The 17,431-nt window shown below is 37.0% G+C and overlaps 1 pseudogene; it reads right to left on the reverse strand.

Moving 5' to 3' along the window:
* Positions 1 to 7,130: 7,130 nt before the first annotated feature.
* LOC122142421 lies at positions 7,131 to 16,506 on the reverse strand (annotated as a pseudogene).
* Between the last annotated feature and the right edge of the window lie 925 nt (positions 16,507 to 17,431).

The following is a 17,431-nucleotide window of genomic DNA, read 5'->3' on the forward strand; positions in this document are numbered from 1 at the left end:
ATCTAGTTATGCTCGTTCTATCTATGGCTCCACTGTCACCCGAATTAGTCACAGGTCTACTACTCAGTTAAGTCATCATACTGTATCTTCACTTGGAACTTCAAAACAGCTGAAGCACTGCAGAGCTGGCTGCAAAGGAAGTTGAGTATAATATACCTAATGGAGGAAAATAAACAGAAGGAGAAGATTCAAGAATTAGAGACACACAAGAGAGAGACTTGAAGGTGCAAAAAACGTGAATTGGAGAAGTTACAGGCAGAAAAAGGATTTAAGAGTAGCACAAGCTAGGTTTGAGGCCTATAATCGGATGGCCGTGCAAGAAGTTGACAATCCTGCAACAAACAAATATTGTTGGAGAACAGCATTGCTTGCCTCAGATTTCTTCTAGCCAACCTGCAAATAAAAAATTAATTTCCCTCCATCTCAAAATGAACTGCCTTTCTCTCATTCAAGCCATGCAAGATAGATATAAATTTGAACAGACTGCCAGCTCCAGAGCCTTTTGTATTTAATGGTGATCCCATTCAGTATGTTGAGTGGACAAGCTCCCTTTATGTCACTGATTGATCGAAAGAGTATATCCGCTGCTGACAAACTTTATTATCTGAAAAGGTATGTGGGTGGATCGGCACGCAAAGCCGTGAAGGTACCTTCTACAGGAGTGACAACGAAGCATACCCTTACGAAAAAGAAGTTTATTCATTGTGCTATTAGTATACTTATTTTAAACTAAAAAATAGGAAAGTATACTTTTAGTTTACGTGTTTATGTACTTCTCAAGAAAATGGGCTTTATGTACTTCTAAGATATATACTTATAATGACAAGTTAAGTATACTGGACTGTAACTTACAAAAAGTCAAAAATATACTTGAACTTTACATTAAGATACTTAATAAAATAAACTTGAAGTATACTACTTTTTGGTAAGGGTATACGGATGCCTGGAGCAGATTAGATCAAGGTATGGTCAACCATTTAGTGATACAACGGCCTTTCGACAGAGGCTTGCAAACTGGCCTAAAATTCAGTCAAGGGATGCTGTTGGACTCCGAGAGTTTTCAGATTTTCTGAATGCATGTCAAGATGCCATGGCTCATGTTGCAAATCTACAAATTTTAAGATGACTGCGAGGAAAACCAAAGGTTAGTTCAAAAACTTCCTGAATGGGCTGCTTCAACGTTGGAATCGACAGGTTACACAAACCTTGAGAGACCATAAGGATTTTCCCCGACTTTAAGCCTTTGCAGCATTTGTTTCATTAGAGGCAGAGATTGGTTGTTGAATCCGCGGTCAATTATCTTATGCTCTCAGTTTAGTATCTGCTGAGAAACGAAATTTTTGAGAGTCTAAAGGAAATAAGGTTAATGTCCTTAATACTCAAACCCGACATGGGGCACGATAGACAAAGGAGTCATAAAGAAAATACTAAACCTCCCTGTGTGTTTTGTCAAGATTCTAAACATCAGCTTTACGACTGTTCCAAACTGATGGCCAAGACACTAGTAGAACGGCGGGAATATGTGAAGGAAAATAATATTTGTTATGGATGCCTGAAGATTGGACATAGGGTTAGAGATTGTCGCCATCGTCTTTTCTGTAACACATGCAAAGGGAAACATCCTACTTGCTTTCATGATAACATTTACATCAAAGGAGAACGGTTAGTCCCTGTAACATCATCTGATTCAAGGTCCGATGACTCGACAGCTGCTGTGTCCTTAAGAGTGTCTGGAAAGGGATCATCCTATACATCAATGGTTGTACCAGTATGGGTATCATCCAGCAAAGATGTGAGTACAGAAAAATTAGTTTATGCCTTGCTCGATTCACAAAGCGGATACAACCTTTATTGATCAAGAAATAAGTAATGTCCTGCAGGTAGATAAATCTCCTGTAAGGTTAAAATTGACTACCATGTCTGGAAAGGATACCATAGTGAAGAGTGAAAGGATTTCAGGACTTCGTGTAAGAGGTTATAGCTCTGCCACTTATATTGAACTCCCCCCTGTCTATACTAAAGACTGCATACCAGTTAACCAGGCAGACATACCCACATGTGAAACGGCTAAGCTTTGGAATCATCTTTCTGCAATTATTTATGAGATGCCCTCTTTGAAGGACTGTGAGGCTGGGCTTTGATTGGATATAATGGTGCCAGGCCATTGGCGCCAAGACAATGTGATCCTAGGAAGAAATGATGAACCCTATGCTGTCAAAACTGATCTAGGTTGGAGCACTCCACTGACTCCAGCAGATGCCATTCGTGTTTTGGAATCTGATTTTAAAGATGTTAATGATGACTTTCTGTTAAGGAAATTCCTCCACTGACTCCAGCAGATGCCATTCGTGTTTTGGAATCTGATTTTAAAGATGTTAATGATGACGACAAAACTTTATCTCAAGATGACATCACGTTTTTGAATAAATTAAGTGATGGTATAAGGAAGAATTGTACTGGAAACTATGAAATGCCTTACCATTTAATCAGAAAGACCTAAGCTACCAGACAATAGCCAACTTGCCCTTGTGAGACTTTATCATTTGGAAGAGAAAATTATTAAAGGATCAAAAGGTATAGGGAGCATTATGTGAAATTTATGTAAGATGTTATTGAAAGGGGAGAGGCAGAAGAAGTTAAAGATGTTGGATTGAAGGCAAAAAGTGGTATGTTCCCCATCATGGTGTTTACCCACCCTAAGAAACCAGACAAATTGAGAGTTGTTTTTTGATTGTCCTGCGAGAGTATGATGGAATCAGCTTAAATGATTATTTCCTTTCAAGGACCTGATTTGATGACACATTTGACGGGTATTCTTCTCCGATTTTTTCGTCAACACCCTGTTGCTTTAATATGTGATGTAGAGAAAATGTTCCATGTGTGTAAGGCAGATAGAGATTTTCTGAGATTCTTGTGGAGGTGAAATGGAGATTTGAAAGAACAACCTCAAGAATACAGAATGAAAGTTCATCTCTTTGGAGCATCTTCATCTCCAGGATGTGTGAATTATGGATTGAGGCATTTGGCTGAAGGTAGTAGAGATCAGTATCCCTTGGGTTTTGACTTTGTAATGAAGAATTTTTTATGTAGATGATGGTGTTACAAGTGTACAGACAACAGAGGATGCAATTGATGATTCTTTGGTAGAGTGACACACTGGCTTATGTCTTGTTTGTTTCTGTTTTTGTTTGTAGTTCTTACGGTGTCTTCTTGAATGTCAAGGTATTAAACATTTTTGGAAACATCAGTTAAGGAGCAAAGACCATCATTTCAGTTGGGGTAGCAACAGTGATATTTATCTACTTCGGGTCCTAATTAGGCGACGACCAGCACATGAACTGCTGTGCTGCTTAAAGTTACTTTAAAAAAAAAAAAGGTGTAAAAGTGCCCCTTCCCGCACCCAAAACTAGTCGTCTGTTGAAAAGAGTCTTAAACAAGGACTGGTGGGATGTGGTCCTGTTCCACTTCACATACACTGAGTGAAAGGGGAGTTTTATAATGACAGGACACTTATTTAATGACACTTTATTCACCAGGAAGAACAGCTCGTTCGCGCGCGTCATACGTCATTCCTTACGCTATTTTCTGCGTTACTGCACATGCGTTAAAAAATGTCTGAATATTTGAATGCATTATTTATTATTATATCATTAACTAATTAACTTAATTGTAGTTAAACTAGTTAAGTATTTAAATAATTAACCCCTACTAGGCTGTTGGTGTCTGGGCTTATTTTATTTTATTTATTTATTTATTTATTTTTCAAACATGACATGAGACTTTGTGACTTCCTGCACTTGCTATACTGCATACAGTCATTTTATAATAAAATGTGTTTTTATAATAAAACAAAGTGTGTTTGTCACCTTTTCCACCCATGATGAGTTTGCATCCCCTGAGTAATACTGTCCTCTGCTGCCAAAGCAAGAGAAGACTGCTGGAGAAAGATTGCTGATTACATTAAATGTGTAAGTTAAACAAAATACATTCTATATTAATGTAAAATTATGTGTCTGATGTACAGTATGTGTGTGTGCACGTGCATATGATATGGTAACACTTTACAATAAGGGTTAATGAATTAGCTACTAGTGGGCAGACACCCTCTGGTTACACGTTTCCTCTGTGGTGCGCTGAGGCTAAGGCCTCCAGCCAGAAGAAGCGTTTGCTAAGCGGTGGATCAGGATGCTATCTTAAAGCCTTGAGTCCTCTGATATCCCCTCTCTTGGGGGTCAAGACTCATGTCCTTCTGAAGTTTGGCCATTGGACGGGTTGTCCCCCGATTACTGTCAGGCTCCTTGCTCCTTCTCTTGCTTTAGCTGTGCTCTTCCACACTAGACAGAGATTTGAAAGTCTGGCGGCGTGGGCATTCTCGTTCCCAAAGCGTTTTCTGACGCAGTTCGAGTTCCTGAAGAGGAACGTCAAGGAACTCCAAGGAACGCCTTCATTCCTACAGGCTACATGCCGGCTTCACCACACGTGCTTTTAAGCTTCCTGGTCTCCGACGTCACACACCTATGACATCTCGCCCATCCATTGGTCTGATTCCACACATGATTCAGAGTCGGTCACGCTGAAGGCGTACCCAAAGCGTTTTCCGACGCAGTCTCTCGTTCCCTCAAGGAACCATGGATACATATGTAACCTGAAACGCTATTTATGTACAACTGCAGTGCAAGGACCACCCTGCGAATGGTTTGACAAACCGTGTTTTTCCCAAGGTTCTCTGCATCACTGACCGCATATAAGTATGTAAATAAGTATTACAATAAGTATTACAAAGGCTTTTCACATTTATGTGCAGCTCAAGAAGTTCACAAAGATAACAGATTCTGTCCGTGGAAAATTGGTATCTTTTATACAAGTATCAGGAAAGGCTAGGGGATTTTGTCTGTCCAAAAAATCTCAAAATAAAAAGTGCTTGTCCAACAATTTGCATGGAGATATCCACATGATTTGGAAGAAAATGTGAAACCATTGCAAAAGAAAGGGAATTAGTCACACCACCTATAGGTTTCATTGATCACAGCTGATTGTTCAAATTTCAGTCTGAGATCTCAAATCCAGAACATAACCTGCCCCGGAGCAGGTTAGCAGTGCAGTGTAAGATACCGTGCATGCAAACAAGGATTAAAGCCGTAAACTTACTCCCTCTAGTGGTGCAAATCACATTCATCTTACATTAATGTGCTCAGCAGCGGCTTTTTAACTGGCGTGTTTGTTGAGGTCACATTTCCAGATCCTGTTTCAGCACATTTTACATGTACTGTCAAAATCCACACACACACCACCCCTAAAGAAGTGATATTTCACAAAAGTCATCAGATTACTACTACACGGTTTGACTACTGAAAGAAAATATGGCTTACAGCTGTGTTCACTTGGGCCCCAGTGCAGTAAAATTCAAGAAAGAAATACTAAAATATAATAACAGTTACTCACAACAGACTGATCATATGGCCCAGTATTACACCATGCAGTTGATCTAACTCTTGAAGGGATACTCAAAATACTCACCCTCATGTCTTTCCAATCCTTTATGAGTTACTTTCTTCTGTTGAACACAAATTTATTTTTCTTCATGCCAATAACCTAATAGTTTAAATTATAACAATAATAATAATAATAATAAAAACATTTCTCAAGACATTTTTCAGAACATCTTTTGTGTTCAGTGGATGAAAAAAAAATCTGCTTTGGGATGACATGAGTAAATGATGACCGAATGATCATGTTCGGGTAACCTGTGCCTTTAAAAGTCATTTTCACTGCTGCCTCAGTTTTAAAACAAGTTGGGAAATTAATGTTCAAGTACAAATATTAATACATTTTTATAAAATTATTTAAAATGTAAAATTATTTAAATGTGCAGTACTTACACATATAAATACTGAAATACAACTATTACATATGCATAAAATTATGGGGTGTTTTCAATGTAAACAATGTTGAAATATTGACTTTGTACACATTACATTAGAGAGTTTTCTTGTTTTGCTTCATGTAGTCAACTGAACTGTAGTTAACATCCAGATAAATATTGCTATGTATATTATGTATTTATATCTTCAAAAAATAATTTATCAAGGAGAAGAGCTGATGTACAAAATTTCCAGTAGTCTGTCAAAACAAAACAAACTAAAACTACAGTGCTTCTACATAGACCTGTGTATGCACTGCTGAAGTCAGATGAACAAATGTAGTCAAACATGAAAAGACCAACCAACAGTTGTTTAATCTGACGCAGAGACACTGAAGGATCATGAGAATCATAATTATAGAGGGGGTTCAGTGAATGTGGTGTTAAATGTGTGTGTGTGTGTCACAGATGCTGTATGACAGAGTGCCGGCCGACATGTCCGCATACACTCCTACTCTATTAGACAGGGGTGAAGGGACTGATATGGTATTGTTCACGTTACTACTGCAGTCCAGCAGCAGCATCCAGTCAGACTCTGTCAACATAAAACCTGCTCATAATTCTCAAATCTCTCTGGATGATCCAGATGTGTTTCTGGGTCTTTGATGTGTCACCTTTCTCTTCTCTTCAGACAGAGACAGTTTAACGTGTGCTGTATTTGGATCTAGTATGAGATCACAGGCATCTGAACACAATAAACAAGAAGATTAAAAGTACATGAAGATGAATAGTTTTAGAGCTCTGTGTGTGTATGTGAGTATGTGTGTGGTCTGGTATGGTTTATGAGGAAAAAAATGTGTATAGTGACAGGTATTACAACGTAAGCATGGTTTAAGAGGTTTACACTTCCTGTGTCCTCGTAAACCAAATGGCAAAAAAACATACTAAACTGTTTTTTTTTTTTATCTAAAAATACCTGTAGTTTTGTGTGAAGGATAGGTTAAGGGTTTTTTTGTTTGTTTTTTAAAGATCTAAAAATACCAGTAGTTTTGTGTGAAGGATAGGTTAAGGGTTTTTTTGTTTGTTTTTTAAAGATCTAAAAATACCAGTAGTTTTGTGTGAAGGATAGGTTAAGGAGTAGTATTAGTGTAAGGGGATAGAAAATACAGTTTGGACACTACAAAAATCATTACGCCTACATGGAAAGCCACTGTAAACCACATATACCAGTGTGTGTGTAGATAAAAGACCCACATTTTCTCAGTCCTGGTGTGGTAACAAAATGTTGTTTATGGTCCACACTAGAAAGAGACAAATACAAAACAAGTTGTTAATGTTCGATTATGTCCAAACCTCAAATTATGTTTGTGCCGAATTGTGCAGATTCAGACAGAGCACATTAAAAAAAATAGAAATAAAGGAACCAAATTCTGGATTCATTAAAACATTCTAATGAACTTTGTCTAACACCTACAGAGTTCTAATGACAGTTCAGCTTAAAACAACAACAGCAGCATCCATAGCACAGTAGGGACTAATTCAAGACCAAATCACTATACACCCAACTAAAGTGTTTAAACAGATTTTAAATATAAGCAAACATTTACTTTTACTGATGGTTAGTTTTTAGACTAGAAATACACTTTATCAAGAACACAAATGCACACAGATTCTTGTTCAACATGTTGTAAGCGTGCAGAAACAGTTTAAAGTGAGACAAAGGTTTCTTATCTTGTTCTATATTATTCAGCTGTCTCTCTTTGCTGCCACCTACTTAATGCCCAAGCCAGAATATGATACAATAGCCTTATGTTTTTCTTCCACCACCAACATAAACATTCCTGGCTGAATTGACAACATCAAGGTTGTGGGCAGGCCTGGACTGGGATATTGTTGGTCCAAACAGCCCAGTTTGACACCACCCATATAGGATTCTTTTTTCTTAAACCTCTGTTAAAGTCCTGTTTATAGATAATATTTCCACACACAATACAAACCAATGGCCTGCTGGCCCTACATGATGGGCCAGTCCTTGACCAAGAAAAAAAACACATTGTGTCGGCCACACCGGTAAAATGCCTGATATGCTAGATTACCAATCCAGCCCTTCTTTCACTTAGTTTTGTGTGTGTGTGTGTCTTTGTTGTTTAACCTGACAAAGAGACACAGATGAGCCATAAACCACAATCCCAGCATAGAGGGTTTCAGTGAATGTGGTGTTGAATGTGTGTAAGTGTGTGAGTATGTGTGTGTCAGAGACGCTGTAGAAGGACAGAGTGCCGGCCGACATGTCCACATACACTCCTACTCTGTTAGATGGTGAAGGGCCAGATATGTCAGTTCGCTCATTATTGTGCCAGACAGTGAATCCATCATCAGAACAGTACAGACTCCAGGATTTATCATTGTATCCAAACCGACAGTCTTTCCCACCTTTCCTGCTGATTCCTTTATATGTCATGGCTGTAACAGCCCCCATCCCTCTCCATTCAGCCTCCCAATAACAGCGTCCAGTCAGACTCTCTCCACACAGAACCTGAGTAACCTCATCAAATCTCTCAGGATGATCAGGATACGACTGCTTCTCTTCCCCATATGTCACCCTCCTGTTCTCCTCAGAAAGAATGAGTTGAGTGTGTGCTGTGTTTAGATCCAGTGTGAGATCACAGGCATCTGAACACAAAAAGAGAGATGAGAAATGTGTCAAAGATAGTCCACAACACTTACTCATAAATGTGTGAGACACAGTGAGGAAGAGAACCTACATTTTCTCAGTCCGGGTGTGATCCTAAAATGGTCTCCGTTATCCAGGCTAGAGAGAGACAAGTATATACATACCACAAATAGTAAATGTTTCATTATTTAAAAAGTGCACATGCCATACTTAGAATATAGATAAAAACCACTGATTCATAAAAAAAAAAGTACTGGACTGTTCAAGATGTCATGACGTGAGGCAACCATATTAGGATTCCCAAAACATTTTGAATTATTAGGTAATTATCTGATATCAATGAATAAACATTACCTAAGTCTCACAATGCAAATGTCCTAAGCATGTATATCCTTTTAAAGGGTTACTCCAACCCAAGATGAAAATTTTGTCATTAATCACTTACCCCCATGTCGATCCAAACCCGTAAAAGCTACGTTTGCCTTCGGAACACAATTTAAGATACTTCGGATGAAAACCGGGAGGCTTGTGACTGTCCCATTGACTGCCAAGTAAAATACACTGACAAGGTCCAGAAAAGTAATGAAAGACATCATCAGAATAGTCCATCTGCCATCAGTGGTTCAACCATAACGTTATGAAGCGACGAGAATACTCTTATCAATCCTTACAAACTCTTCATAACCTCCACAACCTAATCAACTTATTTTACTTGGCAGTCAATGGGACAGTCACAAGACACATTTTTCATCCAAAATATCTTAAATTGTGTTCCGAAGATGAACGCAGCTTTTATGGGTTAAGAACGACATGGAGGTAAGTGATTAATGACAAAATTTTTATTTTGGGGTGGAGTATCCCTTTAAGTTTTTTTTTTTCATAATTTTTTCATAAGTTGGAAATTTTCCCCGTTTTTTTTTTTTTTAAAGTGTGAGTCACGTTCATCTTCATTACAATAGTGAACATACACCTCAACATGAACAAATACAAATAATAAATACAATATTTTACATTTAAAATTGTGGCTTTGATAAAATAAACATTAAATGCAGCTATATATAAAATAACACTTGCCTATAGCTTTCCATCAACATTGAATCTCCACATTTATATAGAAACAATATAGACCATTTCAAGATGACATTGGCCCATGAACATTTCCTGCTTGTCATCAAACAATTTTTAAAAAAAATAGAAGAAGGTGTTTCGTAACTAATGTGAACACAACCCTCACAACATGTTTTTTATCAAACTGTGGGCTGTCTCAGAATTGATGGAAATTAAAAAAAACAGGAAATGTGTTGGGGCTGTTGCAAATAGATTGTTATCGTTTACATCCCTCAAAATGGTCTATAGAAAAAGTATATTAAATATTTGATATATAAATAATTTCTTTAATGGCATCTTTTTACTAAGTACTATGAATGAAGGCCAGTATCACTGAAACCAATTCAGTTTCATCATTTTTAACATTTAATAGGCTTAAACTGCAAAATGCTCAGATTGTTTTTATTTATAATTTATTAACAATTACAGAACATTAAAAATTATTATAAAACTTTTCAGTTAAGTGAACTCAAAACAATCTTTATATAAACATTATAATATCATTTAGTTGTGCCTTCATATAAAGTGTTTGATGATGTTTCTGTTTTTGTCTATTGTAATGAGAGCTGTCAGTTAATTTTTCAAAAGTAATAAAATTATTATTAAAACATTTGTATCAATATTTTCACATGTGGATCAATCTTCTTGGTACAACATCAGTTTTAGAAGTATTAACACTTATTTCCGCACTTACAGAATTCCACCACAAACACACAGATTAAGGTATCATCAATTGCTCCACATACTTGAGTATATGCAGTTTATAATTTGGATCCTCCAGTTTGTGTTTGAGCAGCTGGACTCCTGATTCTCCAGGGTGATTGTAGCTCAGATCCAGCTCCATCAGGTATGTGGGGTTTGAACTCAGAGCTGAAGACAAATAACCACAGCCTTCCTCTGTCACCATACAGCCAGACAATCTGCAGACACACACATACACAGTCAAATGATCTACAGACACACATCAACTAGTCGACTGTATATCATCCTTTATGTGTTCTTAATACCTCAGTATCTCCAGCTGACAGTTCGTACTCTTCAGTCCATTGGAGAGCAGCTTTACTCCTGAATCCTGCAGGTCATTGTTACTCAGATCCAGTTCTCTCAGGACAGAGTTTGAGGATTGTAGAGCTGTTGACACAATTTCACAGCACTGACCAGTGAGATTACAGCCAGCAAGGCTGAAAGAGAGAAAAATAGTTTAATGGGCATCTGTAACAGACTAATAATAGCCTGTTTAAAAAAAATCTCTATAGACCTGTACAAAGTCTAGAAAACATTTGTCCACAGTTGGCAACAATGTTCAATAAAAGATTATGCTACTACAGCAAATTCTACTACAACACTACAGGAAAGCCTCAGCAGAGGTTTTCATTTCTGAAGGAAAATTATTAGAGGTCTACCACCAAAAGTGTTGTATTTGTTATTAATTTGCCATTTGCCATGGAATTTACATTTATTCATTTACCAAACAGAGAGGGTGAAAGTTCTGGAAAGTGAATTAGGGTCTAGCACCACCAACAATGCAAAGTTTCCTTTACTGTGGGTAGAGGCTAAACATATTACTTCTATTTTCACTCTCTGTAAATAGCATCTATTACTATTTTGAACTTAGTGTAGAAAAAATGTTGTTTAATTTAATTTGTAAATTTTGAAAAGTTATGCTTTTCTCTGCGCAGCAATCCGGCGCAGAGAAAGAACACAAAAGAAAGTAAAAAAACTGGCATAAAGTTGGCTTGAAGTTTGACGTTCGATATTCGCAAATTTAGGGATCGTCTCTAAAGTTACATGCGATATTGGTATACACTTTTCTAACGTGTATAGCATTTGAGGAGAATGACTTACAGTCATAAAAACAATTGTAAACTGTTCATCTAGGTGTCAACTATAATGCACACATTTTACATTTTTAATATTTGTTGAAATAAACTGTAAATCAAATGTAAATTATGCTACTTTTTCCACAACCGAATGAGCTCAAACGCAAATTTAAAGCTCAATATAATTTGAGGAGAATGACGTACAGTCATGAGAACAACTGTAAACTGTTCATCTAGGTGTCAACTACATCTTTCAGGCACATTCATAATCCTGTGAAACTTTTTTGGCTGTTGACGTTAATAACGTGTTTTAATGACAGAAATAATTTCACCACCACCAATGCATCAAATATTCTCTCTGACTTTGCATGTTTCCTTACGAAAAATTTTTTGGTTATAAAAACAGACCTAAGCCATCAATAGCCTTTAAAATGACTAAAATATATAAAAATGCATTATATAAAAAACAACGAGGCAATAATGATTGGTTAATAACACTGTTAAAATACATAATGTAGGCTAATACAAAATAAACAATTTATGTACATTACATGTTATTACAAATGCATGCAAAGGGAGCCAAAGGGTAATTGCTGCTGCTTAACTTACAGGACTATCAAATCCTTGTTTAGGCTATTGGCCAAACATTTAATTCAAATATTCACTTAATCTTCCATTTTTGGACAGCTTTTTGCCATAGATAACACAGCTTCTATAGTTTTTTCAAAAGAAAACATGTGGACAACACGACTCTTACAAAAATAAACCATGGTTTTAACTAGGGGTGGGACGGTTCGCAGAAAAAAAAAAATTAAGCGACACATGGTTCGGCACACACTAGGACCGCAGTTTAAAAAAAAAAAAACAGGGTTCGGCTAATGTATGTTTCTGTTGATGGATGCGCATTCTGGCTTTCCAGTACATTACAACAACAGCGATGAGAGGAGGAGGAAAAAAAAACACCTGGACAAACCATTCACTCTTGTTCAATGCGAATGCTGTATGCTGGAATATGAGCAGTCATTTATTTTCTTTATCAGCCGGGTGCACAACAGCACACGTTGATTTCTGTGTTGAAACTAAACTCATTTAAGTTTTACAAGTATAAACTTTTAAGAGCCAGAGGACGCAAGCTCGCGCAAGCAGTGAGAAGATTTGTGCATGCGCTCATCAGAACACGCGCAAATATTAAGGTCTCTCTCTGAAGTATTGTGTTTGAATGAACAAATTCACACAAAAATTATTGTAAAATGTCCGTCTTGGTAAGTAATCCTATAGCAGACATAGATGGCTGAATGTACTGTATCAGTGCACAGGATCAGTGCATTCTCTTAAAGTGACAGTCTTAATATTAATCGAACAGCAACAACAAATAAATCATTCACTGCTTTTGATTGGATAGCTTTTGTGACTTGGATAAAGATTAATCTTTAGTTTATACAGTCAAATATGCAATGCTGTATTACATTTGATTACTTTATTCAATTTCTGTACATAAACACTAATGCTAGGCCTACCTAAAAAAAAAAACCCTGAAAATCACTGTTTATTTTATTTGTATCTTTACTCTTTTGTATTTATTTGTGCTGTTGCTTGTATTTAGAATATTCTTATTTTCTTTATTTTTATTTTATTTTATTATATATATAATTTTCTTTTGCATGATTTCTGAATGCTTGAGACTATAAATTCAATTAGACAACTGTATTAAAAAAAAGTCATAGCCATAGGTAACTGTCGAGAGCTAATTTGTAATGGTAATTTGTAAATAATAAAAACATTTTTTTTTTTACATTTTATTAAAGTTCTATTTTGACCCTATAGTAGGTGTTTTTTTCCCCATAATATTTAAGGGAGCGGGACACAGCAATACAATCCTGCTTAGGGCATCCATTTGGCCCTGGATATTTGATAACTGTTACTGCCATATAATGGTAAAAGAATCCCTGTAATGTTGGCCTAAAGTCATGCTTCTAGTCAGGTATTTGACCACTCTGCCATGTTTAATTTTATTCAGCACACAGTTTGGTTACTTATACCATAAAATTTGTCAAATTTTGTGTACAATTATATTCAGACCTGACCAAATTTACCAAGAAGATAGTTGGTTTTCTGTAACATGCCAAAAAATTAAAATGGGACTGAATTCATTTGGAGTATGCCTGCATATACAGTATGGCTACATTCTTGTGAACTACACCCTCAGTCAATCAATTGTGTACACACTCACAGAGCTTTTCTGCAGTTGATCACAGCTGGTATCAGTCTTCTTCTCCCCTCATCTGATGTGTTGTATTTCTGGAGGTCCAGCTCATTCAGCACCTCCTCTAACATCTGAAGCATGTAGGCGATTGTTGAGCAGTGAGCAGGAGAGAGTTTATTTTCTGAGTGTTTGTCTGATTTCACAAACTCCTGAATCTCTCTGGACAGAGTCTGATCTTTCACTTCCAGCAAACAGAGGAACAAATTAATGGATCTTTCAGTGGAGAGTCCATGTCCATCTTTGATCTTCTCTTTAATGTACTGTGAGGTTCTCCTGATGCTCTTTGAGCTGTTCTCTGTGTGTGTGTCAGTAGATCCTGTAAGAGTCTCTGATTGGACTCCAGTGAGACGCCCAGCAGGAACCGCAGGAACAGATCCAGCTGTCCATTCTCACTCTCAAGGGCTTTATCTACTGCACCTTTAAGCAAATTGTGAACTACATCCAAAAACCGCACTGTGTCAACATGTTTCAATACATAATAATAAAACAGATAGAAAGCAGCGAGAAACTCCTGAACGCTAAGATGAATGAAGCTGTAGACCTTCCTCTGATGAATCACTGATTCCTCCTTAAAGATCTCAGTGCAAATCCCAGAATGCACTGAGGCGTCCGTGACATCTATGCCGCTCTCAATCAGGTCCTTCTCATAGAACATCACATTGCCCTTCATCAGCTGTTTGAAAGCCACTTCAGCAAGTTTCAAAATCACTTCTCTGTTGGACTGCAGGAGTTTCTCTGGATCTCTCTTTTCATACTTCTGGTTCCTCATGTTGATCTGAATCAGCAGGAAGTGGATGTACATTTCAGTCAGAGTTTGAGGGATTTCTGCACTCAGATCTTCTTCCAGGAGCTTCTGAAGCACAGTGGATGAGATCCAGCAGAAGACGGGGATGTGGCACATGATGTGGAGGCTTCTTGCTCTTCTGATGTGTAAGATGATTCTGCTGGCTTTATGCTCATCACTGATTCTCTTCCTGAAATATTCCTCCTTCTGAGTCTCACTGAATCCCTGAATTTCTGTCAGACGGTGGATGTATTTGGAGGGGATCTGATTGGCTGCTGCTGGTCTGGAGGTGATCCAGATGAGAGCAGAGGGGAGCAGCTCTCCTTTTCATGAAGTTTGACATCAACACACTCACTGATGAAGTCTCAGTCACTTTAGAAACTTTCTGAGCATCTGAAAACATCAGTGTGATTCTGCTTTCATCCAGACCATCAAAGATGAACACAACTTTACACTTCTCATAAATCTGTGAGTCCAGATCTTTAAGTTCAGGATGAAAGTCCAGCAGAAGTCTGTGAAGACTGTACTGATGATCTCGGATCAAGTTCAGCTCTCGAAATGGAAGCACAAACATGAAATCTACATCCTTATTGGCTTTTCCCTCGGCCCAGTCCAGAATGAACTTCTGCACAGTGATGGTTTTTCCGATTCCAGCGATGCCTTTAGTAAGAACAGTCTTGATTTGGTTTTTCTCCTCACATCCTGCTTCAGCTGAGGCTTTAAAGATGTTATTGCAGTCAATTTGAGTGTCTTTTGAGTGTTTTGTTCTGGCTGATTTCTCCATCTGTAAAACCTCATGTTCTTCATTCATTCCTTCTCTCTCTCCCTCTATGATGTACAGCTGTGTGTAGATCCTGTTCAGGAAGGTTTTATTCCCCTGTAGTTTGTTTCCCTCAAATAATCTCTCATACTTGTTCTTCATGCTGGTTTTGTGCTGGTCTTTGACTCTCTGCAGGACTCCAGTCTCCAGTGTTTGTGTCTGCATGAATGCTTCTGTGTGGGTCTGATAGTGGGATGTAGAGGACGGCACAGATCTGACTGTCTCATGTACCTTCCCACTACTAAAATAAAAAAAGAAAAGAGCAGCAATTGTAGCCATTAGAATGACCATTAAATACCATCAGAAATATGTTGTTACTAGATATTAGTTTTGCACATTTCCATGCTTTGCATATGTTGCACACTCCATTTTTGGATTTTATTTTTTTTTTTTTCTGTTTTTTTTCCATTGAAAAATTATTTTTCACCTGACAATAATTATAATAAATTATCAATTAAATGTTTATACTAACAGAGGGTCAGAAGTCATTGGTCCAGCGTTAAAGTTTTGGGGTTGCACCATGGATCTGTTACTCTTCACAGACACACAGCTGGGATCTGGAGACTCTGATCTTTTCCTCCTGTTGATACTGACAAAAAACAAACAAACATTTTAGAGCAATAGCTATACTATGCAACCTGATTTACACTTTTTTATTTATTTAAATTTATTCATTTAGCAGAAGCTTTTAGCCAAAGCCATTTACAAATCATGAATATGATAATCAATCCATTATATGAATGCAGTAACATAAGGGCTGCTGCAATGTAAAGGTAAAAAACTGTTTAGAGATGAAAGTAAAAAACAGTGAAAGTATTGAAAAATATGTTAAGATTTAATAAGATTTAATTTACATACATTAGAAAGAGAGAGAGCTAGTATTTTTAAAGGATTCAAGTGCTCGCAGAAAGGTCTTTAGACGTTCCTAATTCAACAAATGAGGATCAGTGATAGTGAAGTTTCAGGAAAGTGATTTCGTGCATCTCTCTGATGGTACCATAAGACACCACTTACTAAAATGGTCAAAAAAAATGGCCATTGTCTTACCTGGGGTCAGAGGTCACTAATGCATCAGAGAAAGTAAAGGACAGATTCTCTAATTTTAGACTCCAGATCTACACAGGAGATGGAGAACTCATTTTAGAGTCCTGATCTTCACTCTTTTCACAGAGACTCATTTTGGAGTCACTGTTATACAACTGTCATGTGGAAACAAAGTTAATTGTTTTAGATACATAAAACTGGAATGTGAAGAGATCATATAGCTTTGGAACTTTTGCTTAATTAAATCTATTTATTTTCAATATTCAATTATTATTTATTAGTGTATGCTGTCAGTTTCTATGTAAACCCTATTTAGCAATGGGCAGTATTTCAATTAAATGTATTTAAAAGACGTATTTATGTACTTTTGAGTATTTTTCCAATTTGTATTTTGCTAGACAGAAACAAATTGAGAGATTGTATTTGTGAATTTAAAATATATAAATACTACAGAGGGGAAGAAAAGACACTGCTTTGCTTTCATTAGATGCTGAGAAAGCATTCGACAGAGTCGAATGGGATTTTTTGTTTGATGTGTTAAAACTCTTTGGACTTGGAGAGAATTATTGTAAATGGGTCAGACTGTTATATAATAACCCCATAGCTGAGGTCCTGACTAATAATATGGTGTCAAAGCCATTTAATATTTCTAGAGGTTGTATACAGGGCTCTCCTCTTTCTCCTCTGCTTTTTCTTTTAGCCATCGAACCAATTGCAGTTAGAAGAAATAAAGAAATAGAAGGAATAACAACTGCCGGTTTTGAACACAAAATAGCTCTTTTTGCAGACTATGTTATCAAGCAGAATATGTTATCAATTGTTACTAAATTCATATGGAATAATAGAAAAAAATAAAAAAATATCAAAAATTATTATATCCATTTCAAAACATCCCTATAACAAATCAAAACTCAATATCCCCAATACCCAATAAAATTATTACTAAACTCATATAGAATAATAGAAGAGTGAGTGCGTGCGTGGAGTGCGTTTAAACGACGCTGCAGTGAAGCCGCTAACGTGTTTTTCTTCGTTATTGGGCACAACAGAAAAACACGT

The sequence above is a fragment of the Cyprinus carpio genome, chromosome B25 (assembly GCF_018340385.1).
Source record: "Cyprinus carpio isolate SPL01 chromosome B25, ASM1834038v1, whole genome shotgun sequence".
Lineage (NCBI taxonomy): Eukaryota > Metazoa > Chordata > Actinopteri > Cypriniformes > Cyprinidae > Cyprinus > Cyprinus carpio.